The sequence below is a fragment of the Pristiophorus japonicus genome, chromosome 23 (genome assembly GCF_044704955.1).
Source record: "Pristiophorus japonicus isolate sPriJap1 chromosome 23, sPriJap1.hap1, whole genome shotgun sequence".
Lineage (NCBI taxonomy): Eukaryota > Metazoa > Chordata > Chondrichthyes > Pristiophoridae > Pristiophorus > Pristiophorus japonicus.
The window spans coordinates 23095219-23106370 of record NC_091999.1 but is presented as its reverse complement, the minus strand read 5'-3'; the positions used below and the strand labels follow the sequence as shown (position 1 = coordinate 23106370).

The 11152-nt window shown below is 41.8% G+C and overlaps 1 pseudogene; it reads right to left on the bottom strand.

Annotated features, from left to right (window-relative positions):
- Positions 1–8038: 8038 nt before the first annotated feature.
- On the bottom strand, positions 8039–10930 carry LOC139235440 (probable G-protein coupled receptor 139; annotated as a pseudogene).
- Positions 10931–11152: the final 222 nt, after the last annotated feature.

The following is an 11152-nucleotide window of genomic DNA, read 5'->3' as shown; positions in this document are numbered from 1 at the left end:
AGGAAAACTGTCATATTTTCCAAAACCGACTATAGAAGGATCATAAAGAAAGAACGACTGTGGAATTATGAACACAGATAGATTACTGAGCGTGATTAACTTAACACAGGACATACATTGAACATTAAAATAGAGAACAAACTAACAGCTTAAAAAAAGAAAAGAGAATACGTAATAATAAGATGAGATTTTGGAGTAACAAACGATTTGTATATATTTCCTCCCCGACATCCCATAGATTCCTCAGACCACATGTGGATTGAAGAGTATGAGGACGAGAGCAGCAACATCTGGACAACCGCTTCCACATTCATCATCTTGTTCTTCCTGAGCATTTCCTACAGCGCTGCCATCACTCTGGTGAAGGTGAGAAGATTCAATGCACTCAGTTCGAGTTGATTGAAGAGGTTTGACAAATTTCTAAATGTTTCATTGATAACAACCTTGAAATTAATGCCCCAAACCACTAAAACGCTGCTTCAAACTTTTATCCCTCTTTTACAGGTCAAGTGATTGACTGAATTGCGGCCGCCGTGGATTTTTCTCCTCTGGCTGTTAACATCACTTTGTCCTGAAAATAAATTATGTACTCTTGGTGATTCCCGGAGTCAATTGCCTTCAATTTTTTCATTTCTCTCTTTGAAATGTGTGAGATAACCGTGGCTATAATGTAAATGTATCTCGGAGTTAAACAATTGTTTGAATATCTCATGTGTACATAAGTCACTTTTATCATTCATGATTCACAATTATTCCCTTCCCTTGGTGTTGAACATCTGTTTCTCTCTCCCTGATGTCTGTTAGAGTTGTACAGATAGCTGGCAGCTCAGACCGACTGCGTGCTGGTATTAATGTGACGCTCATTTGTTATATTCAATTTGTGTGAACTTTTGAAAACCTTCCCTGTAAATTGTTCTCTGTGAAATTGTTAATAAAACTGGAATGGCAAATGGAATAAATTGGACTTTGCTGAACTCCTTACTCCAAGGCTCCTTCACACTGTTCCATTTCCCTATCACACGTTGTTTTATTTCCATGAAATGTATTCTTCCCACGTCCTATCCTGTTTGTGTTTGAATCCAAGTCGCTTCGGTTAAGGAGCCACTGCGTCACCTAGTGTCCCATCAGAGTGATGGCACATTTTCCCGTGCCTTGTTCCATCATGCACCAGAGGCGGAATGACTGCACAGCGACCAGGCGGTCTCCTCTAATATTATGGTCTTTCATGTGCCATGTTAAATTAAAGAGGAGGCCTCTGATGCACCATAGTCCGATACAGTATAGTACGTGTCAGAGCAAATCTCCCTCTACACTGTCTTAACAAACACTCACAGGGCAGGTACAGCACGGGTTAGATGCAGAGTAAAGCTCCCTCTGCACTGTCCCATCAAAAACTCCCAGGGCAGGTGCAGTACGGGTTAGATACAGAGAACAGCTCCATCTACACTTGCACACCACACCCTCCCAGGGCAGGTACAGCACGGGTTAAATATAGAATAAATCTCCCTCTACACCATCCCAAAAAACGCACCCAGGGCAGGAGCAGCACGGGTTAAATACAGATTAAAGCTCCCTCTACACTGTCCCATCAAACACTTCCAGACACACTAGGGAGCAAAACTCTTGGAATGATTCCCAAAGACTGGGGCCTAACTGACACACAGACACGCGCTCCAATGTTTCTGTTATACACATACATAAAGCCAAGAAAGAGACGACAGGTGGAGAGACTTTCTTTGACAGAGAGGAGATGAGGGTTCACGCGGCAGCTGCAGGTACATTTGGAGCTTTGTGCCCGTTGGGCACCTACATACAGAATGTGTGATGCACGGGCAATATCAATTTATGATGTAAAATCATTGTCGTTTTGTTCTGCCCAAATATGCGATTGACATCCTCCTCTCTGGGAGGGCATTCGTAGAATGTAAGTTTTGTTTTCGATTCAACTCTTTAAAGGTGACCTTAATGCATATGGTCCACACAGACAGAAATGAGTAGGGTAATCACTGCCAGCCGTTCTCCATTATGAGGAACTTACGTAAAAACATAAGAATATAAGAAATTGGAACAGGAGTCGGCCATAGTGCACCTCGAGCCTGCTCCGCCATTCAATAATATCATGGCTGATATGATAATGGACTGAGCTCCACTTCACTGCCTGATCCCCATAGCCCCTTATCGTTTAAAAAACTGTCTATTTCTATCTTAAGGTTATTCAATGTCCCAGCTTCCACGGCTCTCTGAGGCAGCGAAGTCCACAGATTTACAACACTCTTAGAGAGGAAATTTCTCGTCATCTCTGTTTTAATTGTGCGGCCCCATATTTTAAGATCATGTCCTCTAGTTCTAATCTCCCCCATCAGTGCAAACATCCTCTCTGCATCCACCTTGTCAAGCCCCCTCATAATCTGATACATTTCGATAAGATCACATCTCATTCTTCTGAATTCCAATGAGTCGAGGCCAAAACTACTCAACCTTTCCTCATAAGTCAACCCCCTCATCTCCGGAATCATCCGAGTGAACCTTCTCTGAACTGCCTCCAAAGCAAGTATATCCTTTCATAAATATGTAAACCAAAACCGCACACAGTTCCAGGTGTGGCCTCCCCAATATCCTGTATAACTGTAGCAAGACTTCCCTGCTTTTATACTCCATCCCCTTCACAATAATGGCCAAGATACCAATGGCCTTCCTGATCACTCGCTGTAAATTCATATCATCCTTTTGTGTTTCATGCACAAGTACCCCCAGGTCCCGCTGTACTGCGGCACTTTGCAATCTTTTTCCATTTAAATAATAACTGGCTCCTTGATTTTTTCTGCCAAAGTGCATGATCTCACATTAAACACGACCCGCTGTCACCTCTTCCCCGGACTGCCTTTCTGTCTGCACTGCACTGTTCCCTCTGATACCATCTCGCTTAACTCACTGAACATCACCCACGGAATTGTTCTCACTGCTCTGCTCCATTCCTTCTGATACCATCTCCCTGAACTCACTGAACATCTTCCTAGGGATCCTGCCTCCCTGCTCTGCTTCATTCCCTTTGATACCATCTCGCTGAACTCACTGAACATCACCCTGGGGATCCTGTCTTCCTGCTCTGCGCCATTCCTTCTGATACTATCAACGTGAAATCAGTGAACAACTCCTACGGATACGGCAGTAACCTTCGAAGAAACAGCCAATCATTGTGCTATGATGTATGCGAGGGATTATGGCGTCATCCACGGAATCCAGGTACGCAACTCAGTTGAAGTTAGTACCAGCGACAAACATATTTCCTGATGTTTGATTTCTGATTTAAGCAAATTGGAAAAGGAGCCTGAGGTGAAAAGGGCCGAATTTAGTGATGCAGTTGTGATCAGGAATATACTACGTGAAAGAGTGGGGGAAAGATTAATATTAACTTTCAAAAGGGAATTAGTTAAATATCTAAAGGGAGAAAATTGCAGGGCTTTCGCAAAAGATGGGACTAATACGATAGCTCTTTCAAAGTGACAGCACAGGCTTAATAGTCTGATTCTAGATCCGAGGCGATGCCAGCGAATGTTGTCATTCTGTTCTCACAAGTAACTTTAGCAGCAACCAGTTGGCTTCTGCTTCGTGTATGTCGCTAAGATACTCAACCTGCCCAATTGATTGGCTCTGCAGGACATTTCCCCGAGTATCAAGAAATCAGTTTATTGTGAGCCCTTCTTACAGGAGACTGTCCTTTGGGTCCATCTCAGTGTGTGTCGGCTCACAGGAACCAATGTGGCAGGATCTGCCTGCCGTTATATACGACTTCAACAGTCGGAGCCAAGATCTACAAAGTAGCGGGAGGTTCTGTACGAGGGTTGAACGGAGTTCCATCACTGTGAGTCCCAGGGCACGTTAATAAATTGCAGGTTCGGTCATCTGCAGCCCAGAGATGGTTAAACCGGTAAACTTAGTCACAATTTAAAGATCTGCAGAGAAACATCTCTGGCAAAATATATTACCTTCATAATAGCCGATGTATTTCACCAGAATAATCTCGGTAGCAGGTACGTCGTGGTAAGTGTTCCCTGCGCTGGTTTAAATTATGCTAATTAAGAAGGACAATAACTGATGATTTAAATAAGTTATACAGGTAAAATCCAATGGAGTTCGGTAATGCAGCCTCAATATGAGATGACGGTATATGAAGGAGATAAACCTGAAATAAATGCACTTACAACACCAGTTCCGAAGATCCAGATCGTTACTGGTACGCCTGCACCTGATCCCGGCAACGCAGTTTACCTTATACCGCAATAACACCAGGGAAATTGGTGCCGATTTTGCAAGAGGATAATTCGATGCTCGTCATTTAAATGAATATTAATTTTTCCTTTGTCAATTTTTGTAGCAGAAAATGAATACAGCGCCGTCTATTTCTGTTGATTGAGAATCACGGTGCTTCAAACTGATCGACTATGTAATAAATTCTAGGGGAACCACAGACCAAACCAAGAAGATATCTGTCATCAAGCGATTCAATAAAGCAATATCTGTCATTGAGGGAACTTTTAAAACAACATGTTTAATTTTTTTTCATATCAGGGATGAGGGGATTCTGTGGAGGGACTGGAGAAGCTGGCATTGATCTCATTAAAACAGAGAAGGTTAAGAAGTGATTTACTAGAGATGTTCAAAATTATGAAGAGTTTTGAGAGATTAAATTCGGGAAACTGTTTCCACTAGCAGAAGGGTCGGTAACCAAAGGACAAAGATATAAGGTAATTGGGAAAGGAACCACAGATGACACGAGGAAACATTATTTTACCCAGCGAGTTGCTTTGATCCGCAATGCAGAGCCTGAAAAGGGTGGAGGAAGCAGAGTCAGTAGCAACGTTCAAAATCGAATTGTGTAAACACTTGAACGAATAAACGAACAGTTCTATGGCGGAATGCAAAGGTGTGGGACTAATTAAAAAACTCTTGCAAAGAGGAGGCACAGGCACAAAGGGTCATAACGGCATACTTAGTCGTTGTATCATTCTCCGTACGGGACCGTTGTCCCAAAGCAATGCTCCACTAATTCCCCTTGAATCATGCTGCAAGTCTCTTCACTGCAACTCATAAGAAGAAGCTTATTCGTGTCGACCAAAAAACAGCGGGGTTAATGGCAGGAGTAGGTTGGAGAAGAATCTTTCACAGAGCGAGCACAGACAAGATTGGTCAGACGGCCTCCTTCAATGCTGTATTATTGTGTGATTCTATAAGTCAAGCACCATCCGGAATTTTCATTTATCGTTGTTACTTTATTGTCCATGGGTTGAAATACTGGAACATCCTACGTGACACCACATTCACCACATGGACTGCAGCGGTGCAAGGAGAAAACTCACCAACACTTTTTCAAGGGCAGCCAGTAATGCACAATAAATTCCGGCCTTGCCATCTACGCCTATATCTCGAGAATAGATACAAACATCTAAGAGAAACAGCGGGTATAGAAGGACAATCACCAAGTTAAACATTTCTTGGTTTCTGCCATTTTTGCTTTCTTTTACTATTACCTTATTTTATTCTCTTACGCTTCTTGTTCTTTATCCATTTCAATCTTTCTCTCGTCTCTCACACTTTCTCTCTTTCACTCTATTTACTGATTCCAATTTCTTCTTTTGCAATATTCATAAAGTTGAATAGTTAAATTGCATCCCCGAATATTTTCTTATTTTGAACAAGTGGAGTGCAGTTGGGAGGGAGGCTTGAATTACCATTCAGAAATACTACCCAGAGCAATGCTCCTCCAAAATCTGTGTATCTCCTCCTTTATTGTTACTGAATGGCATTCTGAGTGATGCGCCAAATTCACATGAGAGGGAGTAGAGTAACTGCATCGTGGCGATTCGTCAATCCTATTCAAATGCTGTTACCCAATTAAAGAATTTGGTGCCTTTTACCAGGAGAAGAATTGCATGCAATGCTTCTTTACTTTCTGTTATACCTCCCTGCCAAACAGTTGCTCACTTTACTGAGTATAGCAGCTTGCAATGGGAAATAGAATTTCAATTTTAAGGTGTTGTTGGTGACATTGTAATAGCGCCCATATCGTACCATCATATCATTATATTGTGGCTGGTGCAGGATCATAGAATCATAGAATGGGTTACAGCATAAATGGACACATTTCGGCCTGTGGAGCCCCTGTCCGCACTCTGCAAGAGCACCTCAGCTATTCCCACTCCCCACCTTTTCCCCATAGCCCCGCACTTTTCCCCTTTAGGTAGCTATCCAACATACTTTTGAAAACCACGATTGAACTTGCCACCACCATCCTTTCAGGCAGTGCTTTCCAGATCATAACCACTCGCTGCATAAAAAAGTTATTCCTCATGTCGCCTTTGGTTCTTATGCCAGTACACTTAAATCTGTGTCCTCTTGTTCTCGAAACTTCCGCCAATGAGAAGAATTTCGACCTGTCTTTTCTGTCCAGAACACTCATGATTTTGAATACCTCTATCATATGTCCTCTCAAGGTTCACTGCTCCAGAGAACAATTCCAGCTTCTCCAGTCTATGCACGTAAATGAAATATCTCATCCCTGGAACCATTCTTCTAATTTTTCTGCACTCTCTCGAAGGCCTTCACATCCTTCCTAAAGTGTGATGCACAGCATTGGATACAACACTCCAGTTGAGCATGAAACAGTGTTTTATAGAGGATTATCTTAACTTCCATGCTTTGGTACGCTATGCCTCTATTTATGAAGCCCAGGATGGCGATTGTTGTTTTAACTGCTTTCTCAACCTGCCACTCTCAACGATTTGTGAACGTGTATCCCAGGTCTCTCTGTTCATGCACGCCCTTTAGGATTGTACCCTTTAATTTATACTGCTTCTCCTCGTTCTTCCTACCAAAATGTTACACTTCACACTTATCTGCATTGGATTTCATCTGCCACTGGTCCGCCCATTCCAACAGACTGTGGTGCCCTTTTGAAGTCTATCACTGTCCGCATCAATGTTCACCATACTTCTAAGTTTTGTGTCATCTGTAAATTTTGCAATTGAGACATGTACACCCAAGTCCAATTCATCAATATATATCAAGAAAAGCAAAGTTCCTGATAAAGACCCCTGGGTAACACTGATACCTGAAAAACAGCTTCCAGTCAGAAACACATACCATTCATCACTAATCCCTCTTTCCTGTCATTCAGCTAATTTGGTACCCATGCTGTCACTTTCCCTTTTAATCTATGGGCTTCTACTTTGCTGGCAAACGTATTAGCTGGCACTTCGACAAATGCCTTTTGGAAGTCCATGTATACCACATAAACCGCATTGCCCTCATCTACCCTCTCTGCTACCAACGTAAAAAAACTCAATCAAGTTATTTAAACACAATTTACATTTAACAACTGCATACTGGCTTCCTTTAATTAATACATATTGTCCAAGTGACTGTTAATTTTGTCTCTATTTTGCGCAGGATCACAGAGACTGCTGCCATGATCCACCACTCGCAATATTCCTGAGAGTTATGGATCAAGGGTATTCAGAGCGGTCTCGACAGGATAACAACTGGTTGTCACATAGTCTCATAATCCTGACTCAAAGAAGGAAAGAAAGGAAGTACTGGATTTATATAGCATCTTTCACAACGAGTGGATGTCTCAAAGCGCTTTACAGCCAGTGAAATACTTTTTGAAAGTGTAGTCACTGTTGTAATGCAGTGAGCCGATGGTGATTTTCAGAGCACGATAGAATGGCATAGTATCTGTTAGCATTGGTATGATAATACTACTCTGAGGAAACAAACCGCCGGCAGTACTGAAATAAAGCCCTCTGATAAAATATAATCTTAACTACACGCAAATCAGTTGTACGATTTCTCACACATGGATGTCAAGATGTACGATATCGCGCATGTGGATGTCGAGATATTCGATTTCTCAGAATTGGATGTCGCGATGGACCATGTTATTGGGGCTGATGGAGCTGGACTAAGCTGGTTCAGAACTGACAGGACAGGATGGCCCACTGGGTGTGATGTAATGCAGAATTAACACGAAAATACATTTTTATAATTTGATTAACTTTATAATGAGATTCATTGGATATTTCAGCGCATCCATTAACTCCTCTCTGAATTTACTCTGGATCACTCCATAAATACACGTGTTTGTGCAGGAACTCAAAAGCTGAAGACTATTTCCGGTTTCTTGGAGAATACATTTTGGGTCTTTGAAATTGGAACCTGAGAAATAATTATTCTTTGTAATTCGGACATACAAGAAATTTACAACGTACACTGTCCATAATAGGATGAAACTGCCTGAGATGGTAAAGAGTAAAACGATGGACTTTCTCCGGCTCTCCATCTCTGGGTCGCTTTGATTCTCTCCATTGCTGTGGGACCGGAGCCTCCTGCGGGCTCTGCTGGTCGCTAGAATATGTCTGACGGTCAGAGCATTGAGCAGCAATATCAGGAGAAAGGGGAGTCATGGCGTTAAAATTCTGTCAAGCCAGTCATATACTATCCATAGAGGAGAAGTATAAAATATTACTTTGATGTTACATAACCACGGGACATTGTCAGTTATGATCATCGGTTCATAAGTGAGATAAGAAGGGATGTTTTTTTAAACAGCCAGGGCACCGACCATGACTATAATAATAGCCGCACTTTTCTCAGTGCAATATTTTGTTTTCAGTTTCTGGCATCATATGGCCACAAATCGATCGAAAGTGAAAGCGACCGTTAACCAGACGGAACTATCCATGGCTACATAAATTAGGATAGATGTTATAGTACAGCCTGGAGTGGTGGACAGCCGACTAAATTGAAAATAAATTCCACTGATCTGGTTTAATATCACAGCGGTGATAATGACCAGGAGATCTGCCACTTCCATGGACAGCAGGTATCAAGTGATACATCTGGAAAGACCACACTTTCCTCGGTACAGGATCACAATTGTCACCAAGTTAGCTGCAAGAAAGAGACAGAAAAGAAAACAGTAACATTATGTATCACTCCTCCTTGATGTTTATTTATTTTGATCATATTTCAGTCTTAGATACTTCACCCCGCGATGGGAATGATTCAGTTACCAGTCGGCAGAGATTGATCTGTTAAGATTTGAATAATGTTTGAGGAAGGGAAGCGGGAACAGTGAATGTGACCAAGCGTGGGTGGACTGAAGCAATGAACGAGGAGCAGGACACTGAGAACAGGCCAAGGAGTTTTAGGTGCAGCTTCGTGACTAAAACCGTTTATCGTTCAATGATTGTCATCCATTTAATGACTCAGAATATCCCTTCAATAAATGCATGGCTAAAATCACACGTCAATCATGCAATCATTAAATCAGTTCAGAAATTCGATCATATAGACTCATAGATTCATAGAAGTTTACACCACGGAAGGAGGCCATTTAAGGCCCTCGACCAACAAGAGGCTATCCAGCTTAATCACACGTTGCAGCTCGAGGTCTGTAATCCTGCAGGTTACGGCACATATGGTGCATATCCAAGTACATTTTAAAAGTGATGAGGGGTTCTGCCTCTACCATCATTTCAGGCAATGAGTTCCAGACCACCACAACACTCTGCATGAAGAAATTCCCCTCAAATCCTCTTTAAAACTTTTAATAATTATTTTAAATTGATGTATCTGGTTGTTGATCCCTCTGCTAATGGCAATAACCATTTCTATCAACTATATCTAGGCCCGTCATAACTTTATACACCTCAATGAAGTTTCCCCTCTGTTCCAAGAAAAACAAATCTAGCCTATCCAATCTGTCCTCGTGGCTAATATTCCCCACTACCGGCAACATGTTCGTAAAACTCCAGTTCAATCATCTCCTTCCTGCAATGCGGTGAACAGAACTTCAGCTGTTGCCTAACCAGTGTTTTATACAGTTGAAGCATAAGACCCCCCTGCTCTTGTATTTTATGCCACGGCTAATAAATGCAAGCATTAATTATGCCTTATTAATCAACTTATCTACCTGTCCTGCTAACTTCAGGGATATGTGGACATGCACTCCAACGTCTCTTTGTCCCTCAACACTTCTCAGTGTACCATTTAATGTGTATTCCCTTTCCTTGTCAGCCTTCCCCAAATGCATTACCTCACAAACCTCTGGATTAAATTCAATTTGCCACTGTTCTGCCCACCTGACCCGTTGATAGACATTTTCCTGCTGTCCCCACCTTTATTCTTCATTATCAACCACACAGCTGATTTTAGTATCGTTTCAACGCAATAGTCAGAAATAGATGCATTTTAATAAACCTTCACACGCACCATTTCTGGACATTTGTCAAGAGACAGCATTTGTGAACCTGTGCTTGATCACCAGAATTAACTGCACTGATGAAAAGTGGCGGGAAATACATATCAAGACACACATTATTGACCGATCATTGTCGCATCGGTTCACTTCATATTTTTGCATTAGTCACACGATTCTTACTTTTTAAAAATAACGACTTTTGGACTTGAACAGAGATTATTAGCTGAAGGCAGTGCGAATATAGATCTGGGACAGGAAGTCATGCTGATGCAGAATAATGTTGTCATGAATTTTGCTTTGGACACCCGGGGAACTTTACAATTCCAATGAAATGTCACACTGAACAGGGATAGAAAAGACACATACTCTGACTCAGGGAGATTTGAAATGAGACCAGAAAACCTGGAAGGTCAAGCAACATCTGTGGAGAGAGAAAATGAGTTAATGCATCAGATCAGTGATCTTTCCTCAGAACACAATGAACAAAGCGGCTGTGAAGCAAAATCTCGAAACACAAAGTGTCAAATCGGGTAAAGACGCAGATCATCAGCAGAAACCGTGATATCCTTAACAACCAATGACTTGCTGTAATACCTTACCTGGGACACCGACAGCAGCGAGAAGCGGATAGTAAATGGCAAGTATTGGACTGTTTCCAGGAGCGTGCATTCTCAGTGAGAAACGAATTGCTGGAGACAGTAGCTCCAATATGAGTTGTGGCTCATTCTAATGATCCCTTAGTTATACCGAATGTTAATCCCTTGTGAGCCAATCAGATTGTGCAATTTTATTGTTAGCTAAGGTCATTGAAACAAACAAATTAAGGCAGCCATTTTCGAGCTCACCTTTTCTACATTAGAATAACTTCCAATGAATATTGCACGATGTGGA